A 16,291-nucleotide genomic window follows, 5' to 3' on the forward strand; every position below is an offset into this window, starting at 1 on the left:
AAAAAAAACACATCCGACAGAAAAAAAGAGAAACAATAGAAAATAAAAATCAGAAGAAAACCATCAGAACAAACAAAAAAACCAGAGCATTTCGGCCCAAAACCGTCAATATATATGTGGTACATTTTGAAAAACAAGGTGAACATCTTTTTAATAATGTTTACCATTTTAACTATATGGTGAAGATTTTTAAATACACATTCAACATTTAATAAGTACTAGTTGGACATTTATTAGATACATTACTTATATTTTTAAAGAAAGTTCATTTGTTTTTAATGCACTATGAGCATATTTGATATACCATGAACATATTTTTAAGCGAGCGAACACCTTTATAAAAAAATACATGAAGATTTTCAAAATGAGTGAACACTTTTTAATGAATTCATGACTATTTTACTTTTCAATGTGTGCCAACTTTAACACAATGTTGAATTTTGTATTATTAAATGGATAATATATTGGTCACATATAAGTATTATATAAATTCTTTTCGTGCATATCTAACAAAACAATTAGTGTATTTTTACCATAAAAATCGAGAAAAATATAAGCACAATGAAACTAAAAACATAATAAGAAAAGAGGAAAAAATGAAACTGCACTACTTGGGTCAGCCTATGATGGTTGTATGAGAGTTACCCTAGTTTTTGTTTTTGAGTCACAAGAGTTTTTTTTAGCGTATTGAGTCACAAGAGGTACCCCAGTGTATAACAGCTTCCAACTGGTTTTCGGATGATTTTCTGCATTTTTCTCCAGGTTCGTTCACAGGTTTTTCATAGTCATGTGTTAAGCAATGTTTGTCGTGTATTAAAAGTATTTACCATATAATTTTTGATTTTTTTTCATATTGCTATTCAAAAATGTTTTTTCTGAACTAAATTTGTTCATCATGCATTAAAAAAATGTGAGTATAATTAAAAGAATTATTCACACATTTAGAAATTGTTAATGTATTATTGAAAAGTGTTTGTGTATTGTTGCAAACAAATTTATAAAAAGAAAAGGAGTAATAAATAAATAAGAAAATGAAGATAGAGAAATAAAAAGTAAACAAAAACACAAAAGAAAATTCAACCGAAAAAACAGCATATAAATTATGCTGAAATGGACTTGAATAAAAGGAATAAAAATAGAAAATAAATAATAAAATAGAGAAATAAAATATAGCAGAAACATAAAGAAATATCAATAGAAAAACTCTGGGCATTGTCGATGCCACTCGATCTCTGCGTCACTTCAATTCCAACTCTTTGGTGGCTAAAAAAAGGTTGGATGCTCGTTTTTTGGTAAGCTTTCTTCACTGCTCCGCTGTTGAAGACTTTCAAAGCTTTGCGCCAACTTTTATCTCTTTCAAGGCTTTTTCTCTATTCTAGTTACCATGAGCATCTTCAACAGGCGCGCAACACGCGATGCGCTAAAACAACCTTTACAGCATCGAAATAGCAACTTTTTGTGCGCAGTAGAGCGCTGGCTCCGGCTGCCGCTGCAAAATATTGCACGCGCTGCAAAAAAAAAGACGCGTGAGCCCATCACAAACAACATTTGACACTCAAATAGAACCAAGAAGATCAAACACATAAAAAATAAATCAACAATAAATAGTTCAATTTATTCCAATACAACAAATAGTTCAAAAATACAACATCAAATATACAAATCACTAGTTTTGTCCGTCATTCCATGCCCACCACTCCTTGATTAGATCCTTTTGAAGATCGTCGTGCGTTTCGTCACGTCGAATGGCATGATAGGAGCAACAAATCGGGCCTCCCTCGCAGCCCTCCGCCGCACTCGCATGGGATGTTCCAAGAGCTCATACTGAGAGTAGTCTAAATCTTGGCCACACTCATTCTCGATGATCATGTGTTATGCATGATCACACAAGCGTGCATGTTGTACCAAAGAATCTTTTGATCCCAAAATCTAGCCGGTCCTCTCACAATAGCAAATTGGGCTTGCAAAATCCCAAAAGCTCTCTCCACATCTTTCCTAGCCGCCGCCTGAGCATTGTGGAAATCAAGATTTTTCTTACCTTCCGGTTTTTTCAACGGCTTCACAAATGTTTGCCACTTTGGGTAGATGCCATCCGCAAGATAGTAGCCATAGTTATATGTATCGCCATTTGCTACAAACTGCACCGGTGGCAGTTCACCATTTGCAATTTTATTCATGAGTGATGACCGATTAAGAATGTTGATGTCATTCAAAGATCCAGGCATTCCAAAAAAGCATGCCAAATCCAAGTTACTTGATCGGCCACCACTTCAAGGATTATAGTGGAACCCTTTTTCTGGCCACGGAATTGTCCATGCCATGCTATAGGACAGTTCTTCCAACTCCAATGCATGAAATCTATTGAGCCAAGCAAACCTGGGAACCCGCGCGCTTTGTTCATCTCCAAAAGCCTTGCGGCGTCTTCAGCATTGGGAGCTCTCAAATACCCCGGACCAAACACTTGCACAATTCCGACTGCGAAGCGCTTGAGACACATGATGGCTTGACTCTCACACATGGCCAAGTGGTCATCAACTAGATCAACCGGAATACCGTATGCCAACATACACAAAGCGGCTGTCACCTTTTGAAAGGTTGTAGGATCGAAAGTATGTCTAGAGGGGGGGGGGGGGGGGTGATTAGACTACTTGACCAAATAAAAATCTAGCATTTTCCCAATTTTAGTTCTTGGTAGATTTTAGCAACTTAACACAACTCAAGCAATCAACCTACACATGCAATTCTAAGAGTATAGCAGCGGAATGTAAAACAATTGCATATGAAGGTAAAGGGGATGAGATAGAGGGAGCAAACGCAATGTTGACACGGAGATTTTTTATCCGTGGTTCCGATAGGTGGTGCTATCGTACATCCACGTTGATGGAGACTTCAACCCACGAAGGGTAACGGTTGCGCGAGTCCAGGGAGGGCTCCACCCACGAAGGGTCCACGAAGAAGCAACCTTGTCTATCCCACCATGGCCGTCACCCACGAAGGACTTGCCTCACTAGGGTAGATCTTCATGAAGTAGGCAATCTCCTTGCCCTTACAAACTCCTTGGTTCAACTCCACAATCTTGTCGGAGGCTCCCAAGTGACACCTAGCCAATCTAGGAGACACCACTCTCCAAGAAGTAACAAATGGTGTGTTGATGATGAACTCCTTGCTCTTGTGCTTCAAATGATAGTCTCCCCAACACTCAACTCTCTCTCATAGGATTGGATTTGGTAGAAAGAATATTTGAGTGGAAAGCAACTTGGGGAAGGCTAGAGATCAAGATTTATGTGGTTGGAATGGAATATCTTGATCTCAACACAAGTGTAGGTGGTTCTCTCTCAAAAAATATGTATTGGAAGTGTAGGCATGTTCGGATGGCTCTCTCCACGAATGAAGAGTGGGTGGAGGGGTATATATAGCCTCCACACAAAATCTAACCGCTACACACAAATCACCAAACTCGGTGGGACCGAATCAGAGAACTCGGTCAGACCGATTGGTTCATAATGTGACCGTTAGGTGTTTCGGTGGGACCGACATGTCAACTCGGTGTAACCGATGTCATTAGGGTTAGGGCATAACGCAATCTCGGTGAGACCGATTACACAAACTCGGTGGGACCGATTTTGGTAATAGTCAAACAGAGAGTTGGTCAGGCAAACTCGGTGGGACCGATTCGCTCATCTCGGTGGGACCGAAACGTTACGAAAAGGAAACAAAGTGTTTGCATTGCAATCTCGGTGGGACCGATCGCTCATCTCGGTTTGACCGCGAAACGTTACGAAGGGAAATAGAGAGATTACAATCCCATCTCGGTGAGACCGAGATCCCTATCGGTGAGACTGAAAAGACTAGGGTTTCTGGCAGTGGCTATGTCAACTGAACTCGGTGGCGCCGGATAAAGAATCGGTGGGGCCGAGTTGGACTTTTGGGTTTGGAACATATGTGGATATGAGAAAGTAGTGGAGGATTTTGGAGCATATCACTAAGCATTTTGAGCAAGCACCTCATTAAGCAACACCTCATCCCTTTTTAATAGTATTGGCTTTTCCTATAGACTCAATGTGATCTTGGATCACTAAAATAGAAAATGTAGAGTCTTGTGCTTTGAGCTTAAGCCAATCTTTTGTCCTTAGCATTTTGAAGGTTCCACTTTCATATCCATGCCATGCCAACCATTGAGCTTTCCTGAAATATCTATCTTGAAATAGCATTAGCTCAATAAGCTATATGTTGTTAGGAATTACCAAAACCACCCAGGGATAGTTGCACTTTCAAAGGTGCTATGCCCGAGTTCCCCGACGGCATTCCTCCTTCATTGAAAAAACTGATCATGGCTCGCCAGTTTCTCTGCAATGCGCCTGAACAACTCGGTGCTCATCCTAAAACGGCGCCGAAAGTATGACTCAAGGTATACGAGATTATCCACAAAATAGTGCCTCATCAATCTGTTGTCGGCATCGATCTTATCCCTCCAAATTTTCTGACGACCCATAACCGAACCACCGTGCTTCGGCTTTTTATTGATGTGCATAGCTAGGATCATTGCAAGGTCCTGCTCCTCTTCAATATCAAATTCTTCGTCGGAAGAATCATATGACGAACTCATCTATAATATTGAAATTAAACTAGTCTATAAAACTACAAACAACATGCACCAAATTCATATACAAAATGTGAAGTTGAAGCAATACATACCTCACAAGCGTTTTGTCGAACACCTTGTGGGCGCCGAGTGGCAGTGGGCGGCCTGGCGCTGTTCGTCGGAGGAATGGCGCGCTCGAGAGGCGGCGGCGACTAGAGGAGGTGGAGGAAGCAGCGGCGGCGCGGGGATAGGCCGGGGAAGCGTCGTCGAGTCGCCGGAGCAAATGGGGAGGTGCGGGCGGCAGCGCGAGCGCCTAGATATGGCGGTTGGTGGAAGTCGCGCGCGAGTCGTTGCTCTCCAGCGCGTGGGAGAGGGTGCACGAAATAAGCGGCGTGCGATGCCGTTTTGCTCCGCGCGCTAAACCAATTATACCACGCACGCGTTTTTTGCGCGTCTGCTGGAGCACCCGAAACGGCTGTGCGCGCGCAAAAAAATAATCAATTTTTCCAGCACGGCGCTAATATCGGGCGCCTATTGGAGACGCTCTTAGCGATACTCCAGTTCTTCTTTCGTTTTGCGTTTGAAACTTAGCATGGACCATGTGGTTTTTGAGCTATGGGTGTGCTCGTTTGTGGCATTCCATGTTGTTGGATGTTTTCGTTCTGCTTCCGCTTGCTTATAATCCGGTGCGATCCAAGTGTTTGTATGATATATATTCGTAGTTTGTATTAGGGTTAGAACTGTATAATTTCTCTAATAAAAATTGGAGGGGGTGCCTCTTCTTTCATTCAATTTTTTTTGCCTTTTAGGCCCCCCCCCCCCCCCCCCCCCCCCCCCCCTAAAGTTGCTACTCTATTTTCAGGCGGTAGACCATGTAGATCGATCCACTATGCTGAAATCGACAATTGGAAGTGACATACAACTTCCATTGCGGCCCATACGCATCCAGTTGCACTATAACACCTACATTCTAATTTACTAACTAAGAGAATCTACAGTCTGACACCTCAAACCGGTCTGAAACGCCTGGGCGGGTAGACCGGTCATTGACCGGTCAAAAATACCCAACCCACTCGGGCACCTCAAACCGGCCTCGCACTGTCGGGCTGACCGGCACCCTCATATTCAGACCAAAAATGAGGCGGCTGTGGAGCGGCCCGAGCGCTACTGGGCGCATCCGCCACACGACGCTGATAGCCGGGTCCCACACTCAAACGCCCAGAAACCAAACGGTCTGGTGGACGTCTCCTCCTATGGGAGTGTGAACGTAGTGTGGCCAGCCAGATCTAGTCCATCCACTTCTAGTCGCCGGCCACTTTAGCTTTCTTTCTGCCTCTCGCCGCCTGTCTCAGCCATGGCCCGATAGCGACCTACGCTATGCTTATGCCCGAGCGGTGCCTCCAGCTGCCCCAGGAGATCCAGGCTAGGTGCGCCACCCGGCTAGCTACGGGCCTACCTCTGGACTCGTCGGAGCCAGAGAAGGAGGAGGAGGAAGAGGAGCCGGTGAGGAGCCGGAGCCCATGGAGGAGGAGGAGCAGGAAGCCGTGGCAAAGTCAGTGCCGGTTGCTGGCTTCGCCATGGAAGAGTATGAGGTCGCCCAAGCGGCCGAAATGGGCCTATGTCACCGGATGAGGCCTATGTCAAGGCCAACCAATGGCTCATTATGTCATTGTCAAGGCCAACCAATGGCTCATTATGTCGCTCCACCGATGGGAGGGGGAAAGGACCCTAGGGCTTTGATTTTGTCATGGTAGGGTTTGTCTCCATTTGGCGGCGGCGAGACCATAGTATTGCCATCTACATGCAATAGGATCTCCCGGCCACGCCTACATTCTAGTGATACTTCTTCGTATCATTGGAAGGTGTGTAGAAGATGGTGTGTACCCATATCTGGTTCTTCGGGTTTGGCTTTTTCTGCAGGTTTCTCTTGGTTGCGTTGCCAGTAGAGCGGACAATGTCCGGTGCGTCTTGATTCTGCAGCTCTAATTCTGACCGAAGAAGGGTGGCCAACCTTGTCCACACCAGGGAATTTGTGAGACTCTTGTTCCCCAATTTCATCTTGCCGGAACCGGGCCTTCTATAGTGAAGGAAATATGCCCTAGAGGCAATAATAAAGTTATTATTTATTTCCTCATATCATGATAAATGTTTATTATTCATGCTAGAATTGTATTAACCGAAAACATAATACATGTGTGAATGCATAGACAAACATAGTGTCACTAGTATGCCTCTACTTGACTAGCTCGTTGATCAAAGATGGTTAAGTTTCCTAGCCATAGACATGAGTTGTCATTTGATTAACAGGATCACATCATTAGGAGAATGATGTGATTGACTTGACCCATTCCGTTAGCTTAGCACTTGATCGTTTAGTTTACTGCTATTGCTTTCTTCATGACTTATACACGTTCCTATGACTATGAGATTATGCAACTCCCGATTACCAGAGGAACACCTTGTGTGCTACCAAATGTCACAACGTAACTGGGTGATTATAAAGGTGCTCTACAGGTGTCTCCGATGGTACTTGTTGAGTTGGCATAGATCGATATTAGGATTTGTCACTCCGATTGTCGGAGAGTTATCTCTGGGCCCTCTCGGTAATGCACATCACTATAAGCCTTGCAAGCAATGTGACTAATGAGTTAGTTGCGAGATGATGCATTACTGTAACATCCCCAGCATCACACTACAGTAATCCATTATGATCAGTGCCAAGTCATCTTGGTTTACAAAGCTTAATCTTGTTGGGGTAATATCTCAACTCAAATCCCTTCTCTGAATTCTATTCAAATTCAAAGTGAAATTTGAAGTTGCAAAAAGTTGCGGGAAAATGTTCATTAGTTAGCAAATATTCCAAAAAAATTTGATGTTAAGAAAAGGAACATCACTATGTTGCTAAAATGAGCAGTAGCAATTAATCCAGTGCAATTCTAGCATTTTAAAATGCTACTCCAATTACGAAAATTCCAAATGGATTCAAATAATTCCCAATCGTATGGTGGCAGTGCACCACTGCCCCTAGTATTTGTTTTCACCAGTGGCACATTTTTGCAAAAGATAATTAGTGCAAAAGAAAATGCAAAAGGCTTCTGTTAAATGAAAACAGAAAAGTTTTAAAAGAAAAAGAACAGGGGAAAGAAAGCCTCCTGTCCTCTAGGCCTCGGCCCACCTGAGCCGGCCTAGTGGCCCACTTCCCTCGGTCAACCCTCTCGTCCCCCTGTTCCCCTGACCCGAGCCGGGCGCCCGTTCCCGTCGGACCACCTCGCCGGCTCCGTCGCTACAGCACGCCGCGGGAGGATAAGGCCGCCACGACGCGCCTCGGGACGCCTCCTCTCCCACTCGCCTCTCCCAGATCCACTTCCCCTCTCCTCCCTCTCCCTCACGCGCCCGCTCCCTTCTTCCCTCTCTGTTCGGGCGCGGCCGACGTCGCACCACCGTCGATCTCGCGGCCGCCGGCGCTCTTTGGTTCCTCCGACGAGTCTGGAAGGCCAGCCGGCCTCTGCCCCTTCCTCCTCGACCGGCGATTGGAGTTCGGAAACTCTACGCGTGCCGGATCGACCCTTCATCAACCTCGGGCCGCCAGCGACCTCCTCCCTCACCGGCCGGCCACTACTGCTCCTAAGCCCCTCGAAGGCCTCCTTGCGCCGCGGCGGTGAGCTCCGCTCCTCCTCCCTCCTTCTGCCGCTCTTTTCTGCACCCGTATTTGCCATCGCCATGGATGGCCGCGCTGAGCTCCGCCGTGCAGCTAGTCGCCGTCGTTGTAGTCGTTGCCAAGGCCGGGCAAGCACGTCAACATGCTCAGGGCGCCTCCCTGGTGCCGCTCGAGCCTCCAGCTCGCCACCTCGTGCCCTCTGTCACCGTTGGCGGAGATGGCCGAACTACGGTGTCCGCCTCGCCGCGTACCGTCGTCGTTTTAGGCCTTCCCGAGGCCAACCGTTAGCGCCACGCGACGCGCCTCGCTCCCCTCTTTCGAACGCCACCTCGCGCGCGCAAAACGGTGGCTGAAGCGCGTTTTCCGACGAGTTCCGAGGCCACGCCGCTGCAGGTTTGGTCGCCGGCGTGATTCCGGTGCCGACGCCGGCGAGGCTGACCTGGCGCTGACGTATGGGGCCCGCTGAGCCACTGACGGGTGGGCCTAGTTGACTCGTTGACTGGGTCAACCCACTGACATGTGGGGCCGAGTCAATAAAACGAGTTAGTATTAGACACTGACAGTGGGCCCTGCTTGATAATTAGTATTAGATTAGTCCAATATACCCTGTTTAATTAGTCCAGTCACTGACCAGTGGGTCCCACTGGACCCACAGGTCAGGTTTGACCAGTCAATGGTCACAGTTGACTGCTGATATCGCTATGATGTCATGCTGACGTCTTTTTCCATTTCTGTTAATCTAAAAAAAATCCAGAAAATGGTTTGATCTTTGAAAAATCATAGTAATTAAACCGTAACTCGGATGAAAATGTTTTCTACATGAAAGTTGCTCAGAACGACGAGGCGAATCCGAATACGCGGTCCGTTTGCCTGTCAGATGCCTCTAACTATCTGAACATGGAACATTCCCTCTCCGGTCATCTGTCTGACACAGGTCCGGAACCGGGAAAACATTCCCGGTTGGATTCCCCCCTTCACCTATATCGTGTAGCCCTACGTTAGTACACTCCTAGCGCTGCGTATTGCCATCTTATGCCTTGTGATGCTTTGTTTGCTCTGTATTTACTGTTTCTTCCCCCTCTTCTCTCCGGTAGACCCCGAGACCGATGCCGCCCCTGTGATCGACTACGTCGACGACGACACTTCTTCCTTTTCAGCAGAGCTTCCAGGCAAGCCCCCCCCCCCTTGATCACCAGATATCGCCTATTCTTCTCTATACTCTTGCATTAGAGTAGTGTAGCATGTTACTGCTTTCCGTTAATCCTATTCTGCTGCATAGCCTGTCTTTGCCACTACTGTTGTTACCTTTACCTGCAATCCTACATGCTTAGTATAGGATGCTAGTTTTCCATCAGTGGCCCTACATTCTTGTCCGTCTGCTGTGCTATACTATCGGGTTGTGATCACTTGGGAGGTGATCACGGGTTTATACTATATACTTTATACATTATACATGTGGTGACTAAAGTCGGGTCGGCTCGTGGAGCACCCGCGAGTGATTCACGGATTGGGGGCTGAAAGGACCTTTGTCCCGACTGCCCTCTGGGTGGATCTTTGTGACAGAGCGACATGGCAGGTTGAGACCGCCTAGGTGAGAGGTGGGCCTGGCCCTGGTCGGTGTCCGCGGTTACATCAATTAACACGCTTAACGAGATCTTCGTATTTGATCTGAGTCTGGCCATTTGGTCTATACGCACTAACCAACTATGCGGGAAAAGTTATGGGCACTCGACGTCGTGGTATCAGCCGAAGCCTTCGTGACGTCAGCGACTGAGCGCCGCGCGCCGCATTGGACCGTAAGCTCGCGCTTGTACTAAGGGGGCTAGGTCTGCTTTCCGGTCGCGTACGCAACGTGCAGGTGTGCAATGGGCGATGGGCCCAGACCCCTGCGCGCATAGGATTTAGACCGGCGTGCTGACCTCTCTGTTGTGCCTAGGTAGGGCTGCGACGTGTTGATCTTCCGCGGCCGGGCATGACCCAGAAAAGTGTGTCCGGCCAAATGGGATCGAGCGTGTTGGGTTATGTGGTGCACCCCTGCAGGGAAGTTTATCTATTCGAATAGCCGTGTCCCTCGGTAAAAGGACGACCCGGAGTTGTACCTTGATCTTATGACAACTAGAACTGGATACTTAATAAAACACACCCTTCCAAGTGCCAGATATAACCCGGTGATCGCTCTCTAACAGGGCGACGAGGAGGGGATCGCCGGGTAGGATTATGCTATGCGATGCTACTTGCAGGACTTCAATCTACTCTCTTCTACATGCTGCAAGATGAAGGCTGCCAGAAGCGTAGTCTTCGACAGGATTAGCTATCCCCCTCTTATTCTGGCATTCTGCAGTTCAGTCCACCGATATGGCCCTTTACACATATACCCATGCATATGTAGTGTAGCTCCTTGCTTGCGAGTACTTTGGATGAGTACTCACGGTTGCTTTTCTCCCTCTTTTCCCCCTTTCCTTTCTACCTGGTTGTCGCAACCAGATGCTGGAGCCCAGGAGCCAGACGCCACCGTCGACGACGACTCCTACTACCCCGGAGGTGCCTACTACTACGTGAAGCCCACTGACGACGACCAGGAGTAGTTAGGAGGATCCCAGGCAGGAGGCCTGCGCCTCTTTCGATCTGTATCCCCATTTGTGCTAGCCTTCTTAAGGCAAACTTGTTTAACTTATGTCTGTACTCAGATATTGTTGCTTCCGCTGACTCGTCTATGATCGAGCACTTGTATTCGAGCCCTCGAGGCCCCTGGCTTGTATTATGATGCTTGTATGACTTATTTATGTTTTAGAGTTGTGTTGTGATATCTTCCCGTGAGTCCCTGATCTTGATCGTACACGTTTGCGTGCATGATTAGTGTACGATTGAATCGGGGGCGTCACAATTACAGAATGAGTAAAGAGACTTGCCGGTAACGAGATTGAGCTAGGTATTGAGATACCGACGATCGAATCTCGGGCAAGTAACATATCGATGACAAAAGGAACAACGTATGTTGTTATGCGGTTTGGCCGATAAAGATCTTTGTAGAATATGTAGGAACCAATATGAGCATCCAGGTTCCGCTATTGATTATTGACCGGGGACGTGTCTCGGTCATGTCTACATAGTTCTCGAACCCGTAGGGTCCGCACGCTTAAAGTTCTGTGATGATCGGTATTATGAGTTTATATGTTTTGATTTACCGAATGTAGTTCGGAGTCCCGGATATGATCACAGACATGATGAGGAGTCTCGAAATGGTCGAGACATAAAGATTGATATATTGGAAGCCTATATTTGGACGTCAGAAGAGTTCCGGGTGAAATCGGGATTTTACCGCAGTGCCGGAGGGGTTACCGGAACCCCCCGGGGGTTAATGGGCCTAGTTGGGCCCTAGTGGAGATAGAGAGGGGCCGGCCAGGGCAGGCCGCGCGCCCCTCCCCCTCTGGTCCGAATTGGATAGGAGGGGGGGGGGGCGGCGCCCCCCTTTCCTTCTCCTTCTCCCCCTTCCTTTCCCCCTCCTAGTAGTAGTAGGAAAGAGGGGAGTCCTACTCCTACTAGGAGGAGGACTCCTCCTGGCGCGCCCTACAGGGGCCGGCCGGCCTCCCCTTTGCTCCTTTATATATGGGGGCAGGGGGGCACCCTAGAACACACAAGTTGATCATTGATCTCTCCCAGCCGTGTGCGGTGCCCCCCTCCGCCATAATCCACCTCGGTCATATCGTAGCGGTGCTTAGGCGAAGCCCTGCGACGGTAGCTTCATCAACATCGTCACCACGCCGTCGTGCTGACGAAACTCTCCCTCGAGCTCTACTGGATCGTGAGTTCGCGGGACGTCACCGAGCTGAACGTGTGCTGAACGCGGAGGGTGCCGTACGTTCGGTACTGAGGATCGGTCGATCATGAAGACGTACGACTACATCAACCACGTTGTCATAACGCTTCCACTTATGGTCTACGAGGGTACATGCACGACACTCTCCCCTCTCGTTGCTATGCATCACCATGATCTTGCGTGTGCGTAGGAATTTTTTTGAAATTACTGCGTTCCCCAACAGTGGCATCCGAGCCAGGTTATGCGTAGATGTTATATGCACGAGTAGAACACAAGTGAGTTGTGGGCGATACAAGTCATACTGCTTACCAACATGTCATACTTTGGTTCGGCGGTATTGTTGGATGAAGCGGCCCAGACCGAAATTACGCGTACGCTTACGCGAGACTGGTTCTACCGACGTGCTTTGCACACAGGTGGCCGGCGGGTATCAGTTTCTCCAACTTTAGTTGAATTGAGTGTGGCTATGCCCGGTCCTTGAGAAGGTTAAAACATCACTAACTTGACGATCTATCGTTGTGGTTTTGATGCGTAGGTAAGAACGGTTCTTGCTCAGCCCATAGCAACCACGTAAAACATGCAACAATAAAGTAGAGGACGTCTAACTTGTTTTTGCAGGGCATGTTGTGATATGATATGGTCAAGACATGATGCTATATTTTATTGTATGAGATGATCATGTTTTTTAACGAAGTTATTGGCAACTGGCAGGAGCCATATGGTTGTCGCTTTATTGTATGCAATGCAATCGCCCTGTAATTGCTTTACTTTATCACTAAGCGGTAGCGATAGTCGTAGAAGCAATAGTTGGCGAGACGACAACGATGCTTGGAGATCAAGGTGTCGCGCCGGTGATGATGGTGATCATGACGGTGCTTTGGAGATGGATATCAAAGGCACAAGATGATGATGGCCATATCATATCACTTATATTGATTGCATGTGATGTTTATCCTTTATGCATCTTATTTTGCTTTGATTGACGGTAGCATTATAAGATGATCTCTCACTAAATTTCAAGGTATAAGTGTTCTCCCTGAGTATGCACCGTTGCGAAAATTCGTCGTGCCGAGACACCACATGATGATCGGGTGTGATAAGCTCTACGTTCAAATACAACAGGTGTAAGCCAGTTTTGCACACGCAGAATACTCGGGTTAAACTTGACGAGCCTAGCATATGTAGATATGGCCTCGGAACACTGGAGACCGAAAGGTCGAGCGTGAATCATATAGTAGATATGATCAACATAGTGATGTTCACCATTGAAAACTACTCCATCTCACATGATGATCGGACATGGTTTAGTTGAGATGGATCACGTGATCACTTAGATGATTCGAGGGATGTCTATCTAAGTGGGAGTTCTTAAGTACTATGATTAATTGAACTTTAATTTATCATGAACTTAGTACCTGATAGTATTTTGCTTGTCTATGTTGTTGTAGATAGATGGCCCGTGCTGTTGTTCCGTTGAATTTTAACGCGTTCCTTGAGAAAGCAAAGTTGAAAGATGATTGTAGCAATTACACGGACTGAGTCCGTAACTTGAGGATTATCCTAATTGCTGCACAGAAGAATTACGTCCTGGAAGCACCGCTGGGTGCCAGGCCTGCTGCAGATGCAACTGACGATGTTAAGAACGTCTGGCAGAGCAAAGCAGATGACTACTCGATAGTTCAGTGTGCCATGCTTTACGGCTTAAAACCGGGACTTCAACGACATTTTGAACGTCATGGAGCATATGAGATGTTCCAGGAGTTGACGTTAATATTTCAAGCAAATGCCCGGATTGAGAGATATGAAGTCTCCAATAAGTTCTACAACTGCAAGATGGAGGAGAATAGTTCTGTCAGTGAACATATACTCAAAATTGAAGGGAATATGCCCTAGAGGAAATAATAAAGTTATTATTTATTTCCTTATATCATGATAAATGTTTATTATTCATGCTAGAATTGTATTAACCGGAAACATAATACATGTGTGAATACATAGACAAACAGAGTGTCACTAGTATGCCTCTACTTGACTAGCTCGTTAATCAAAGATGGTTATGTTTCCTAGCCATAGACATGAGTTGTCATTTGATTAACGGGATCACCTCATTAGGAGAATGGCGTGATTGACTTGACCCATTCCGTTAGCTTAGCACTCGATCGTTTAGTATGTTGCTATTGCTTTCTTCATGAGTTATACATGTTCCTATGACTATGAGATTATGCAACTCCCGTTTACCGGAGGAACACTTTGTGTGCTACCAAATGTCACAACGTAAATGGGTGATTATAAAGGTGCTCTACAGGTGTCTCCAAAGGTACTTGTTGGGTTGGTGTATTTCGAGATTAGGATTTGTCACTCCAATTGTCGGAGAGGTATCTCTGGGCCCACTCGGTAATGCACATCACTATAAGCCTTGCAAGCATTGTGACTAATGAGTTAGTTGCGGGATGATGTGTTACGGAACGAGTAAAGAGACTTGCCGGTAACGAGATTGAACTAGGTATCGAGATACCGACGATCAAATCTCGGGCAAGTAACATACCGGTGACAAAGGGAACAACGTATGTTGTTATGCGGTCTGACCGATAAAGATCTTCGTAGAATATGTGGGAGCCAATATGAGCATCCAGGTCCCGCTATTGGTTATTGACCGGAGACGTGTCTCGGTCATGTCTACATAGTTCTCGAACCTGTAGGGTCCGCACGCTTAACGTTACGATGACAGTTTTATTGAGTTTTGATGTACCGAAGGAGTTCGGAGTCCCGGATGAGATCGGGGATATGACGAGGAGTCTCGAAATGGTCGAGACGTAAAGATCGATATATTGGACGACTATATTCGGACTTCGGAAAGGTTCCGAGTGATTCGGGTATTTTTCGGAGTACCAGAGAGTTACGGGAATTCGTATTGGGCCTTAATGGGCCATACGGGGAAGGAGAGAAAGGCCTCAAAAGGTGGCCGCACCCCTCCCTATGGTCTGGTCCGAATTGGACTAGGGAAGGGGGGCACACCCTTCCTTCTTTCTCCTTCCCCCTTCCCTTCTCCTACTCCCACAAGGAAAGGAGGAGAGTAGGACTCCCCCTATGGCGCGCCTCTCCCCTTGGTCGGCTGCCTCCCCCTTGCTCCTTTATATACGGGGGCAAGGGGGCACCCCAGAGACACAACAATTGATCCTTGAGATCTCTTAGCCGTGTGCGGTGCCCCCCTCCACCATATTACACCTCGATAATAACGTTGCGGAGCTTAGGCGAAGCCCTGCGTCGGTGGAACATCATCATCGTCACCACGCCATCGTGCTGACGAAACTCTCCCTCAACACTCGGCGGGATCGGAGTTCGAGGGAAGTCATCGAGCTGAACGTGTGTAGAACTCGGAGGTGCCGTATGTTCGGTACTTGATCGGTCAGATCGTGAAGACGTACGATTACATCAACCGCGTTGTGATAACGCTTCCGCTGTCGGTCTACGAGGGTACGTGGACAACACTCTCCCCTCTCGTTGCTATGCATCACCATGATCTTGCGTGTGCGTAGGAATTTTTTTGAAATTATTACGTTCCCCAACAGTGGCATCCAAGCCTGGTTTTATGCGTTGATGCTATGCACGAGTAGAACACAAGTGAGTTGTGGGCGATATAAGTCATACTGCTTACCAGCATGTCATACTTTGGTTCAGCGGTATTGTGAGATGAAGCGGCCCGGACCGACATTACGCGTACGATTACGCGAGACTGGTTTCACCATTGCGAGCACTCGTTGCTTAAAGGTGACTGGCGGGTGTCTGTCTCTCTCACTTTAGTTGAACCGAGTGTGGCTACGCCCGGTCCTTGCGAAGGTTAAAACAGCACCAACTTGACAAACTATCGTTGTGGTTTTGATGCGTAGGTAAGAACGGTTCTTGCTAAGCCCGTAGCAGCCACGTAAAATATGCAACAACAAAGTAAAGGACGTCTAACTTGTTTTTGCAGGGCATGTTGTGATGTGATATGGTCAAGACATGATGTGATATAATGTGTTGTATGAGATGATCATGTTTTGTAACCGAGTTATCGGCAACTGGCAGGAGCCATATGGTTGTCGCTTTATTGTATGAGATGCAATCGCCATGTAATAGTTTTACTTTATCACTAAGCGGTAGCGATAGTCGTAAAAGCAATAAGTTGGCGAGACGACAACGATGCTACGATGGAGATCAAGATGTCGCGCCGGTGACGATGGTGATCATGACGGTG

The sequence above is a fragment of the Aegilops tauschii genome, chromosome 5, assembly GCF_002575655.3.
Source record: "Aegilops tauschii subsp. strangulata cultivar AL8/78 chromosome 5, Aet v6.0, whole genome shotgun sequence".
NCBI classification, from domain to species: domain Eukaryota; kingdom Viridiplantae; phylum Streptophyta; class Magnoliopsida; order Poales; family Poaceae; genus Aegilops; species Aegilops tauschii.